The 13,580-nt window shown below is 43.2% G+C and overlaps 1 pseudogene; it reads right to left on the bottom strand.

Moving 5' to 3' along the window:
* Positions 1–5,657: 5,657 nt before the first annotated feature.
* On the bottom strand, positions 5,658–9,072 carry LOC119300563 (annotated as a pseudogene).
* Between the last annotated feature and the right edge of the window lie 4,508 nt (positions 9,073–13,580).

Raw genomic sequence — 13,580 nt, 5'->3', positions numbered from 1 at the left:
GTTAGCGTCGTGCGGCGAGGGCGAGGCGGCGTCGGGGTTCAGGCAGCGAGCGGCGGCCTCTTCCTCTCGATCCTGATCCAAATCGGGGGAGAGGGGGGGAGCGAGTGGGGCGAGTGGGGCGTGGGTGCAGGTTAGGGTTTGCGGGGGTGGGGGATAAGGAGAGGGTGTGGTGGCCGGTTGGGCCGGTGGGTTGGCCCAATAGGGTTGTGGCCTGCTGGGCCGGAGCCCAGTGGGGGGTTGCTTTCTCTTTTTTTTGGTTAGTTTGTTTTCTGTTTTTGTATTTTCTTTCTTTTATTTTTTTTACTCTTTATTTATTTTTCCTTTCTGTTTTACTTCTAGTTTCTCTTTCATTTAGTTTTTATCTAATATTAAAATGATCCCGAATTTAGTAATACATTAAAACCCACTATAACAATAGGTCTTACCCCAAAACAAATTAGTTTAGTATTTTGTTAATTATAAAAGCATTTAAATATTGGTTTTTGCTACTGTTTTATTCACCTAAGGGCATTTAAACATTTTATAAAAATGTGGTTTCTCCACCATAATTACCTATGCATTAGTTGGATCACTCCGAACATTTTAGTGTTAATATTTGAAAACTTTTATTGTTTCATTGATTTTTTTGAATTTGAATTCGAATCGGTTCCGAACTAACGCGAGATTAGCAACAGTAACCGTGGTGACGTGGCATCATTAACGGAGGTTTACTGTAGCTTAATTACCCGGGCGTCACAAAAGCCGAACAGTTATTTTAGTTTGGTGCAGCAGTTCCTTGGTGCTGTGCCACGCATCGATGCTGTAAAGAGATCGGCGTGCATAGAGGGTGCGCGGATGGCCTTTGCCCGTGTCAAGACATACTGGGCGGAGATGGAGGCCACCACTGTTGCAACACAGGGTTCGGCCGTAGGCTGAGTGGTTGCTGAGCACTACTTTGAAGAAGTCTTTGAAGGCGCTCGTTCGATAGAGGCTCAGTGCTCGAAGAATATTATGTTAAGCATGAGAGAAGCGTAATGCGGTATTGCGTTAAAGGAAGCGAAAGCTTCACGTCCGAGTAGTGATTGATAGCCACTTTGGAACGGAGCGATGTGGAAGATTAACTTTTCACTGTGGAAGTTATCGAGAAAGCCGAATATAACCTCTAGTAGCAGGGATCCCGTGCAATGGGCTTCTGGGCCTGGCGTTTCTCCTTTAAATGTAGTATTGCTATGGCTGATTTTTGTTGGGTCTATCCCCATTTTGCGGACTGTGTTCTGATATATCAGGTTTAAACTATTGCCGTCGTCCATCAGGACTCATGTGAAGGCGTATCCGTCAATTATCGGGTCTAACACCAAGGCAGCCCATCTTGCATGCCGGATACTTGCCGAGTAATCCTGATGGTCAAAGGTGATCGGTTTGGACGACCAGTGGCAGAACTCCGCGCTGATAGGCCCTGGGGCATGTGTCTCTAGGAGTGTCGCTTTGTTTCTCCCCTTCATCACGTGTAACACGTTTACTGTTTTGACTTCTGGTGGGAATTTCTTCTGTTCCCCAGTGCTTTGCTTGCGAGGCTCGTCCTCGTTTCGCTTGGTGTATCCTGCCCCTTGTGTTCGGCGTTGAGTTTGCCGGACTGCTTGAAGACCCAACATTCTCTATGGGTATGATTTGCAGGTTTATCAAGGGTGCTGTGGATCTGACATAGTTTGTCCAGAATCTTGTTCAGGCTGGAAAGTTCGTCTCTGTTGCCTTTGGAGGGCAGCTTTTGCTGACCTGGCCAAGAGCTTCTGAATCCGACGTTTACCGTCGTGCTCTTTGGGCTGTCTTCTTTATTCTGGTGCTTGTTTTTGCTGCATCGTGGCTTCCCGTTTCCGTTCCTGACTTCGGATGTACGTGGGTCGCTGGTGCTACATCGGGCTAACCAGCTGTCCTCGCCCGTGCAAAAGCGGGTCATGAGGCTTCTTAATGCTGCCATTGTTCTCGGCTTTTCTTGGCCGAGGTGTCTGGCAAGCCATTCGTCTCGAACGCTATGCTTGAAAGCTGCTAAGGCTTCAGCGTCCAGACAGTCGACTATTTGGTTCTTTTTAGTGAGAAACTTGTTCCAAAGCTTTCGGGCTGACTCTCCGAGCTGTTGAGTTATATGACTTAAATCATCTGCATCCGGTGGTCGGACATAGGTCCCTTGAAAATTTGCCCGAAAAGCGTCCTCGAGCTCTTCCCAGCTTCCAATGGAGTTTTCGGGGAGGCTTTTAAGCCAGTGCCGAGCTGGCCCTTTGAACTTGAGGGGTAAGTACTTGATGGCATGGAGATCGTCTCCTCGAGCCATGTGGATATGGAGGATGTAGTCCTCAATCCAGACCCCAGGGTCTGTCGTTCCGTCGTACGCCTCTATGTTTACGGGTTTGAATCCCTCTGGAAATTCATGGTCCAGCACCTCATCGGTGAAACATAGGGGGTGTGTGGCACCCCTGTATTTGGGTGTACCGTGGTGTTCGGATTTTTGTTGTGTTGCATTGCGTGCTGGAGCGCGCTTGCTTGGCCCGTAGATGGATCTGGTTACGCCGTCCTTTTGATGCGAGCCCTCATGTGCATCGCGTACTGGCTTGTGTGCGGCGTCGTTTGCCGCTCTATGTTGGCCATGAGGTCATCTATCCGACCAGATGGTTGTTTTGTTTTTTGATTGCGGGGGATCTAAGGTCTCATCATCGAATTCAGGTAGAAGCTTTCGCTTCGGGTAGCTCTTTGTGTGGCGACTACCGCCGTACTTTGCTGTAGTGTTGAGTACTTTACTCCATCTAATTCTGAGTGTGTCTTGTGCAGCCCTGAGCCTTTGCTTCTGCTTTTTTAGACTCCTCGCAGTGGCAACAAGCCTTTGATGGGTATTCTGTTGCTCCGGGTGCCTGTCCGGTGTGATGTCATCCGGACTGTTATCTTCACCGGAGACGGGTTGTTCGGTTTGATTCTCCGTGTTGCCGTGGTCGGACGGTGGTTCAATGCCGTGTTTGTCGTCCGCTGGCTCACCCTGCTCTATCGCTGGGTCTATATGATTGTTGTTTCTGCCGAGGCGGGATTTGGAGCGGCGCTTACGCCGCCGCTTTGACTGCTTCTCGAGGGAACGATCCTTCGCTGCGTCCTTCCGTTCCTCGTCGTCGTTTTCTTTGGGTGTATCCACCATGTATACATCATATGATGAAGTGGGCATCCAGTGCCCTGTGGGCAGTGGCTCCTGTTCGTCTCCTGCATCGTCGTCCATACCGTCGATGTTTTCGGAGTCGAAGGCGAGCATGTCGGTCAAATCGTCGACAGTGGCTACTAAGTGGGTGGTGGGTGGGCGGCGAATTTCTTCGTCGTCCACATCCCGATCTGGCCGGCCATAGTTCAGCCATGACTCTCCTGACAAGGAGAGAGACCTTAATGAGTTCAGTATGTCGTCAAAGGGCGAGTGCTGAAAGATATCCGCAGAGGTGAACTCCATGATTGGCACCCAGTTGGATTCGATAGGCACGGGCGCAGGCGGTTCGGAGTCCGTGGCCGGGGAAGAATCCGGCAGTTCGGTGTCATGGCTCCCGTGAAGGGTAAGGTCGGTATTTGGCTCGATCGCCGCTGAAGATGCGGCCTCCGTGGCGGGGTCTATCCACCCGTCCTTGGATGGCGCAACTGGCTCCGAATTGAGGGTCGGAGCGGTCGCCGGTGCGATCTCCCGAACACTGCCAGATGGTAGAGCTAAATCATGCTCATCGTGACCGTGCAGCGCACTCGGCAAGGGCTCGAATCCGTCGAAGATCAAGACTCCGTGGATGTCGGCCGTGTGGTTTATGCTTGCAAACCTGACCTGGTGGCCAGGGGCGTAACTCTCGATCTGCTCCAGATGGCCAAGCGAGTTGGCTCGCAATGCGAAGCCGCCGAATACAAAGATCTGTCTGAGGAGAAAAGTCTCACCCCGGACCGCATCGCTATCGATGATTGAAGGGGCCATCCAGCCTAACGATGACGACACAGAAGAACTCTCAATGAAAGCACCAATGTCGGTGTCAAAACCGGCGGATCTCGGGTAGGGGGTCCCGAACTGTGCGTCTAGGCGGATGGTAACAGGAGACGTGGGACGCGATGTTTTTACTCAGGTTCGGGCCCTCTCGATGGAGACAAAACCCTACTCCTGCTTGATTGATCTTGATGATATGAGTATTACAAGAGTTGATCTACCACGAGATCGAAGAGGCTAAACCCTAGAAGCTAGCCTATGGTATGATTGTTGTTCTTGGTCCTACGGACTAAACCCTCCGGTTTATATAGACATCGAAGGGGGCTAGGGTTACACAGAGTCGGTTACAAGGAAGGAGATCTACATATCCGTACCGCCAAGTTTGCCTTCCACGCCAAGGAGAGTCCCATCCGGACACGGGACGAAGTCTTCAATCTTGTATCTTCATAGTCCAACAGTCCGGCCAAAGGATATAGTCCGGCTGTCCGGATACCCCCTAATCCAGGACTCCCTCACAGACCAAAGACCACAGTCGTAGAGCGACGTCTTAGTGTGCTGCTCCTTGAGGCGCTCATCGGCATGCAACCCTTTCACGACGTCCACCGTCGTGCCGATGATCAAGGTCGTCTCATTCGACGACGAGGTGATATAGGCTCATCGACCAGACTTATGCCCTTTGGTGACCATGCCAGCAATTCTACCGCTCGTGGAAGAGGAGACAAGTATGTGCATCAATGCTTTGAAGAAGAAGAAGATTTAGAGAACAGGAGGCCGAGTATGATCCCTCGTTTTGGTAACCAAGCGAAATTCCGAGGTTCCGCGCGGTTACCGCGTTTACCGTCCACCCTCGAGAAACATTCATATCCAGCAAAAAATCTTGAATAATTTGAAATTTTTGAATTCAAATTCTCATAGTATAGTTAAATATAGGTCATCTCTTCCATAGAGACAGAACTCGTCGTGGCCTGGTGGTAAAGCGAACCTTCCCTCGTCTGGGAGACGCGGGTTCGACTTTCGGCTCTCATGTTTTAACTTTTTGAGAGTGCAAAACTTAAAAAAAAAAGCTGCACGACCAGGGCTCAAACCCGTGACGAGCGAGAAAGACCCAGCTGTGGTCGAATAGCCACTAGTCCAGGGTAACGTAGATGATACGTAGAGTCAATTTGCTATTTATATCGTTCTTAAAAAATTTGAATTTAAAATTTGATTATTAATTCCGTTCGATTTTTTTTCGGAATTTCACGGTTACCGTGGTAACCGTGAATTCCGGTGCCCCTCAAGAAAAAAGGTCCACTTGGGATCCAAAACCTATGATCTCATGCACATTCAGTTGTGAGATGAAAATCCATTCAATACTCGTCTTAGGCAAACTAGTGCCATATTTGAAGTTTTTAAGCCCAAATAAAGTACTCTACAAACCAATTTTGACAAGTGAACAACTTAAAACTGGTTTTCCGTAAAAATCCTCTTAAAACTGATTTTGCTAGAACTTGTTCCAAATACTTAATTATCGAGACAACCAATGAAGGAGAAGAAGAGGACAACCGTATTACACATTAAAGTTACAAGCATACAGATTACAAGCACAAATTACAATCCTGGTGGTGAGAGAGCTCAACTAGTATCGTGTAGAACCGAGCAGGTAAGTACATGGAAGATATTAGGGTCACAAGGACAAGACATGGCCAACGATTTTCTAGCACCCCTTGAGGTTTTTGAGGCTTATGTCATGTACTTGGCTTTCGCCAGCTCCGTAGTTACAGCGTGCAAAGCACATAGGCTCTTCTGGCTGCGGGAGCTCAATATCTTCGTTCTCCAAGCTTGCTATCACCCAAGACATGGGGGGGCGAGCGTTTGGGTCGTCCTGCACCGACAAGAGTCCGATATGTATGCATCGTAGAGGTTCAACGAGAGAGCAACCCTCTACGATAGATGAGTCGACTAGATCCATCATTTTCCCATACTTCCTTAAGCTCCATGCCTGCATCAAACCAATCATGTCATTAATTAAGTACAAAGTAGCACCTCTTCATATCAGTTGAACAAGTTCTGATCACTAAATAAAGTTATTTTTCCAAAAAGGACGATAACACCCAACCTCTGCATCAAAAGATGCACGCAGCCATAATCACTAATAAAGTACGAAACACTTACATAATCTATAAGGTTATGAGTGCGTGCATGTGCGCTTGGGGTTGTGGTGCCGATCTTCATGCCACTTACAATCTCTAGAAGTAATATGCCAAAGCTGTAAACATCGGATTTTACAGAGATGATGCCTTCCATTGCGTATTCCGGCGATCCCCTGCTTTGAGAATTAACCACGGTAAATTTAAAATTATAAACCGGTTGAAGCACAGAAGTTGAGAGATCACATAAATGAAATTCCTCACTACTCACAATGTTCCAACAACTCGATCGGTATGTCCTTCCTGTTCATGGACACCAAAGAGCCTAGCCATACCAAAATCAGAAATTTTGGGGCTCATCTCAACATCCAACAATATGTTACTTGCTTTGAGATCTCTATGAATCATCATCAATCTGGAATCTTGGTGAAGATAAACAAGGCCCCTGGCTACACCCCTGATTATCTTAAATCTCGTGGACCAGTTTAGCAGCAATTTTCTTGTACCATCTGTCAGGGACAGAATTAGATAAATCATCTTATCAGCGACGTTTGACCAAAAGTAAAGATTTAGCAACAAGTGAGCAGAACCTACTGAAAATGAAGTAATCCAAACTTCGGTTAGGTAGGTATTCATAAATCAAAAGGTTTTCATCTTCATGAATACTGTAGCCTAGAAGTTCCACCAAGTTTTTGTGCTGCAACCTGGAAATCAGAGCTATTTCATTTTTGAACTCCACTGCCCCTTGGACAGAACCTACACGAAGCCTTTTCACAGCAATTTCCTTACGATCTTCCAACCTTCCCTGAAACATGCATGAGGTATTATTGAGTGAAGAAAGTTGGATCTTCCATTAATGATCTAACTATCTCCCTTGGAAAAAAGAGAGAGAAATATAATAATAAGTACAAATAATTCTTGCCTTATAAACATTGCCAAAGCCTCCTTTGCCAAGAATGTTGGATTCAGTGAAATTATTTGTCGCGGCAGCAATTGCCCTGAAGTTAAAAATGGGAAACTCTGTGTTACTATTAGTGAGCTCATTGTAATTTCTTGTATCCCGCCGCATCAACCTTTCCCAGACAACCTTGCTTCCTTGATTGCCTATCAGCAGTGTGAGTACCGTCTCTTTAGTTTCTTGGGACTAGAGATGACATCAAATTTAGAACTAAAGCAATAATTTCCAACCTCTAAAAGCATATATCCAAATAAGCCCCACGCATATGAGTACCAGAAAACTTGAAACAACTGATAATACAATTTCTAGGGTTTTGATCTTTCTCATGTCACCTGCACAAAAATTGATGTAAGGAGAATCACCAAAGTTTGTCAGTGCTTATCACCACATTCATAGCAGACTCCTTTCTTGAATAAAAATATGAGGGCACTATTTCTCCAATTTTTCTCTTCACATAAAATAAGTGAAGAGAATCTATCTCTATCTACTTGTACTAGTAAAAGATAGAGAAACAACTAGACAAAGAGGAGCAAGGAATCATGCATACCTTGCAATATTCTAGTCCGAACATAGAGGTTCTCCCCTCCTTGAGTGTTGTTCTCCATGTCGATCAAATCTCCCATCCATACCAAGCATCTTGTGTCATCTCCATCAATATCCATGTTGCTCATCCTGGAGTAAGCATATGCCACGCAGGAGCAATTGCTTCTACATTCCTCCGTGCACTCGTCAAAGCTTTTGCTCAAGACATGGAGGAATTTGTCAGGGACCTTCATGCCTGGAAAGGCTAGGAAACCGTCTCCATGTGCACCTTCGCACCTCCTTCGGGCGGCATCCCTGTGAGAAGCTACCGGCGATCCATCCTTTACCATCTGTCGGCTCAAAACCGTCAAGGCACTTGCAGACAGGGACGATTTCTGTGTTGTCGCAGTAACCATAAGGACCGCAATAGCCATACATATTGCACTCATGTTGAGGCTCTACATAAAGAGCTCTCCATACCAACATGTTGCTATCCCAGCTTAGTATATTTACCTTGCCCGAGTAGTCAATCTCCATCCTGACCAGCAGGATGAAGGAACCAGTCGGCATGCCGAAGGACATGTACACCTCATCGCCGGTGTAATGTAAGGCCATGTAAATGGCAGACTTTTTGAATCTGTCCATGTTGAGGTAGTTTGTCCACACCGGGCTTCGCAGGTGTGGTCTGGAGCCATTCCAGATGAAGCACTGGAGGAGGCTTTTAGGGTTTGCGCCGTAGGAGAACTCACCGGGGGATGGGTCATGTTGGCCTTTCCAAGAGACGAGGTGCTGCAATGGAAGCGTGTTGTGGCTGAGCCTGAGGTTCATGCCGGGTACGAGGGTGTCAGTAGGGTGGTCGAAGCTTTGCCATAGTATGGCACTGTCAGCTAGCGATCTAAGGATGAAGTTTCCAGTGTTGTCCAACACTGCTTCCACCGAGGCGACGACGTCCTTGTCGATGCTGATGTTGTTGTTCGTTGTCCAGAGGACATGACCATCGCTATCATACAGGACTATGTCGGAGCTGCTGGTGACGGCAAGATTTGCAGAGGAAAGGTTAGTGGTAATCGGCGCCACACGGTTAGAAACCCATACCACGGTGCGTTCCGGGATTCCGTTGTACCATATGCCAACATAGTGATGGTTCTTGGTGGAGTTGGACGGGAAGAAGAATCCCAGGGCAAATACACCATCTTGAGAGATGAGGACACTACCAGGAGTCCAGGAGAGAGCGGCTTGCCAGCGACAAGCCGGTTATCGAATGCACAAAGAGCGGCTTGCAATGAGAATGAGTATGGGGTCACCGGACTGGAGTATATATATATATATATATATATATATATATATATATAGAGAGAGAGAGAGAGAGAAGCAATCAGAGCGCCATGCTGCGTCTCATAGGATGTTTAGACCCAGAGGAATGAAAGAGTGGTTGAGTTGTTCTAAATTTGTGCCGGAAGTTAGGCACCAGCGGTCAGGTCTGTTGAGAGTGAAAAGGACATGATGCGGAAAAAAAAATATGTGCTTCTTAAATGGCGGCTCAGAAATTTAATACCTCACGTCTCGTCCTGTGCTTGACCAGATCAATAACATGGTGATTCACTCATACATCCAAAGTTAGTGGGATCTCGACTCTTCTGGCAGTCGGATGAGATCAAGAAGAAATATCGCTTAGCTCGTTGGGATATATTATGCCGACTCAAGGATCAGGGAGGTCTCGGTATTGAGACCTGGAAATTAATAATAAATGCCTTATGAGCAAATGGCTATTTAGGCTTTCGGTAGAGAACGATGGTACGTGGGCACAAATTTTACGCAAGAAATATCTACAATCGAAAACGCTAGCACAAGTCACCACAAGGCTGGCAGATTCACCTTTCTGGAAGGGGCTTATGTGAATTAAAGACTTATTCTTTCATAGAACCAAATTTGTTGTTGGTAATGAAATGACCACACGATTTTAGGAGGACACATGGCTAGGGGAGGCGCCCTTAGCCATTCAATATCCAAATCTTTATAATATTGTCCAACGTAAGGAGAGTTATGTTGGCACGATATTACAATCGACCCCTTTGAATATTCATTTTAGGCGTTCTCTAGTCGGGGAGCGGTGGAATTCATGGATACATTTGGTACGGATATTGATGGATGTTCAATTATCCGACCAACCAGATTCATTACATTGGAGTTTGACTATGAATGGATTGTTCACGGTCAAATCCTTTTATCTATACTAGCACATATGCCCGTGCGTTGCAACGGGAGATAAATAATATGCATTTAAAGTCAGTGATAATTATAGTGCAAGCAAAATCTTATATGCACATGAAAAAAAGAACGTTTAGCTTCACAGTTTCGCCCCGCGTGAAAGAATTAATCTGTTATTTTTTCCATTCATTAATTGAGGGCATTTAAGAGTTTTGTTACGTCACCGTACGTCAGATAAGGCACATGAGTTATTCAATCTACTTTTCCTTTCAATCCTGTCGATCGAGGGGATTTTAAGGTATGAAGTTTCTAAATATTCTAGGAGACATGAACATTTTTTTAATACGGAACAGTTTTTTTTAATTATGTACACTTTTAAAAAAACACGAACAAAATATGAAAAGGAACATCTTTTTAAATTATCAAACATTTTCTGAAAATACCAACTTTTTTTATAAAAATATTAACAATATTTGACTTTGTGAACATTTTTAAAAACGGGAACATGTGTTGAAAATTCATAAGATTTTTAGAAAATGGATATCTTTATACAAAACATTATTTTTAATTGTGTAAATTTCACTAAAAAGGAATATTTTTCGAAGTTGGAGCATTTTTGAAATGCCATTTTAATTTAAGACATCTCGAACGATTTTTAAAAACAATATTTAAAAAAAACGGGAATTGTTTTGCAGGTTCCGAATATTTTTCAAAATAGCAACAAAATTTCGGAGTTCTTAACATTTTCAAAAAATTGTTTTTCTTAAGTCTGAATTTTTTGAGAGTTTCTAATTTCAGAAATAAATTCTAAAAGAAAAATAAACTTGGAAGGGAAGAAAGAGATAGGGAAAGCAGAATAAAATAGGAGTAAAACACAGAAACAAAGAAAATGGGCCAACCCACTATTGGTTGTCCTGTGCGAAAATCCGACAAAAAAACATTAACATTATTTGTATTTTCTAACATTTTTTAAAATTGGAACATGTGTTTCGTAAGATTTTTAGAAAATGTGTATCTTTTATACATGAAGATCATTTTTAGTTTTGACAATTTAAATAAAAATAATAATATTTTCTTAATTTGATGCATTTTTTGAAATGCCGGTTTCTTTTTAGACATCTCGAACAATTTTCAAAAGTATGTTTTTTTGCAAAAATGGAAAACTTTTTGCATCTTCTGAATATTTTACAAAATAGCAAGAAAATTTTGGAATTCTGAACATTTACAAAAAATTGTTTTTAAATTTTGAACGTTTTTTCAGAATTTTTAATTTACAAAATAAATAATAAAATAAAAATAAAATAGGAATGGAAAAGCGAGATAGAAAAATAATAATAATAATAGAAGTAAAACACAGAAACAAAGAAAAATGGGCTAGCCCAATATTGGTTGTCCTGTGCAAAACTCGACCATTTGTTGCCTAGTGCGGGAAATAGTATTTTATCAGCTGCGTTGGCAGACAAATAAGTGGGCTGGCTTCGCCGGGCCAGAGTGCGCGGCCCATGTACAGAAATTCTTTTCGGCATAAAAAATTAGTACCACCTCGGATAGCAAAAAAGTTCTTTTCGGCGGCCCACGTACAGAAATTTTTTCATCCATTCATCGCCGAAAAGAACTTTTTTGTTATCTGTGTATAAGTGTACACCCAGAGGATAATACAATCGTGAGTTCTTCCTCACTTTTCTTTCCTTCACATGCAGTCACCGCTGTGCAAGCTCCTCTGCCTCGCCGCCAGCGTCGAGGCCGACGGTGGCGTCGCTGGACGGCGGGGAGGTGCTGCAGGAGGCCCGGAGGTGGCCGACGGTGAGCTCCTTGTCGGAACAGAAGCGATGAGGCGACCGACAGCGGAGCAGCGCTAGGAGTGAGAGGTCGCCGGCGTGGAGGGCTTCAGCGGTGACACAACGGCGCGGTGGTGCTCAGACGCAGCCGTGCATAGAGAAGGTCGGGGGCTCGGGGCTGTTGTGACCTGGAGAGAGAGAGAGAGAGAGAGAGAGAGAGAGAGACCTGACAAGGGGGGCCCACCCGGGTCAAAACAACCGTTGACTAGTGCCACATCAGCAGCAGGTGGAGAAAAACCAGCCAAGGAGGTGTTTTGTCCGGTTTGGATTTGTTTGGGACTAAACAAACCGAAAAATAGATTAGGGGGTATAGTGAACCACCCACTTATTCAGGGTAGTAAAATGAACTTTTTTCTTCATGATTTAACAAAAAAACAAATTTCAAACAAACTACAAATTCCCTTAAAAAACAAGAATCATAAAAGGTTCATGGATTCAAATTTTTTGAGATTAATTTTTTCGCATATTAAAAAATATTCATGATTTTGAAAAATAATGTACTGAAATAAAAAAAATTACATGATTTTGAAAAAAAATCAAGAATTTGAAAAAAAGTTTACGGGCTAAGAAACATTAAGATAGTTTTATGAAATGTTTCAAAAAAATTAAAAAAATATTCGTGAATTATGAAAGAATGTCATCAATTCAAAAAATATTTTCTTATTAATAAAAATTATTCATGCATTTCAAAAACATTTCTTCCAAATAAAAAAATATTTTCTGAATTTCAGAAATATTGGTTGACAATTTCTTTCTGCCAATTCAAAAAACTGTTCATGAACTTCAAAACAATGTTCACCATTTCACAAAGTTTTCATGTATTTGACAAAAACTCCATGAATTCGAAAATGTTCATGACTAATTTTTCTTCACGAATTTTAGACATATTCTGATCCATAATAGTATTTCGAATCCGACAAATGTACATGATTTCAGAAAATATTCAAGATTTTATAAAAAAATTATAAAGTTGGAACGTTGTTCACAATTTCTTTAAAAATAAATTAAAATATAATATAAAGTAAAATTAAAAGGAAAGTAAAATGAAATAAAAAATAAATGAAAATTAAAAAACCGAGAATGAGAAAAGTAAAGAACGAAAATGAAAAAATGGAGGTCTTAAACGAGCTAGTTGGGCTGGCCATAAGTTAGCTATGAACCAACGTTTCCTAGGTGCTTCGTAGCACTGTTAAGCACGATCTAGTTCATGTTAAATAAGTCAAGCGCGACCTACTAGAAGGAAAAGAGCCGGGTTTTACTCTAGTTTTTTTTTCTACAATGGTTTTCTTTGTTTCTTTTTCAAATTTTACTGGGTTTATTTCTTTTCTTTCTGATTTCTTCACTTTTGTTCTGGTTTCTCCGGCTTTTGTCCTTTTCTTTTTGTTTTTTGTTTGGTTTTTCTTATATCTTTTTTTCGTTTTGTTTTCCTGTTTTCCTTTTCTTTCTTACTCATCTCCGACTTCATCTCCAAGTTTTCTAGTTGTCTTCTGGTCCAAGAAAAATTATCGCGAAGGTTCATTTCGTTTGGACTCCGTTTGGTATTCCATTTTTGCGAAATTGAAAAACAAGGAAAAAAACAGAAACTGGCATTGGGCTCTAGGTTAATAGGTTAGTCCCAAAATAATATAAAATAGCATATTACACTACTGAAATCAAGATCTTTGCCGTCAGCCAGCTCTTTGCTGTCAGCCAACTAACGGACAAGAATGTCTTTGCCATAAGCTTACACAAAACTAATGGCAAAGAAAGAGCTGACGGCAAAGATCATGTTTGCCGTCAGCAAGATCTTTGCCGTCCGCTAGCGGACGGCATAGAAGCTTTGTCGTCTGCTAGCAGACAGCAAAGAGGAAGGGTGGCCCACTAACGAGTACCACCTAACGACTAATACGTCTTCAAAGAATCTACTTTTCCAAACACTTTTGCCCTTGTTTTGGACTCTAACTTGCATGATTTGAATGGAACTA

The sequence above is a fragment of the Triticum dicoccoides genome, chromosome 5A (genome assembly GCF_002162155.2).
Source record: "Triticum dicoccoides isolate Atlit2015 ecotype Zavitan chromosome 5A, WEW_v2.0, whole genome shotgun sequence".
NCBI lineage: Eukaryota > Viridiplantae > Streptophyta > Magnoliopsida > Poales > Poaceae > Triticum > Triticum dicoccoides.
Note: the sequence above shows the minus strand (reverse complement) of the source record. Positions and strands in the feature narration are given on the sequence as shown.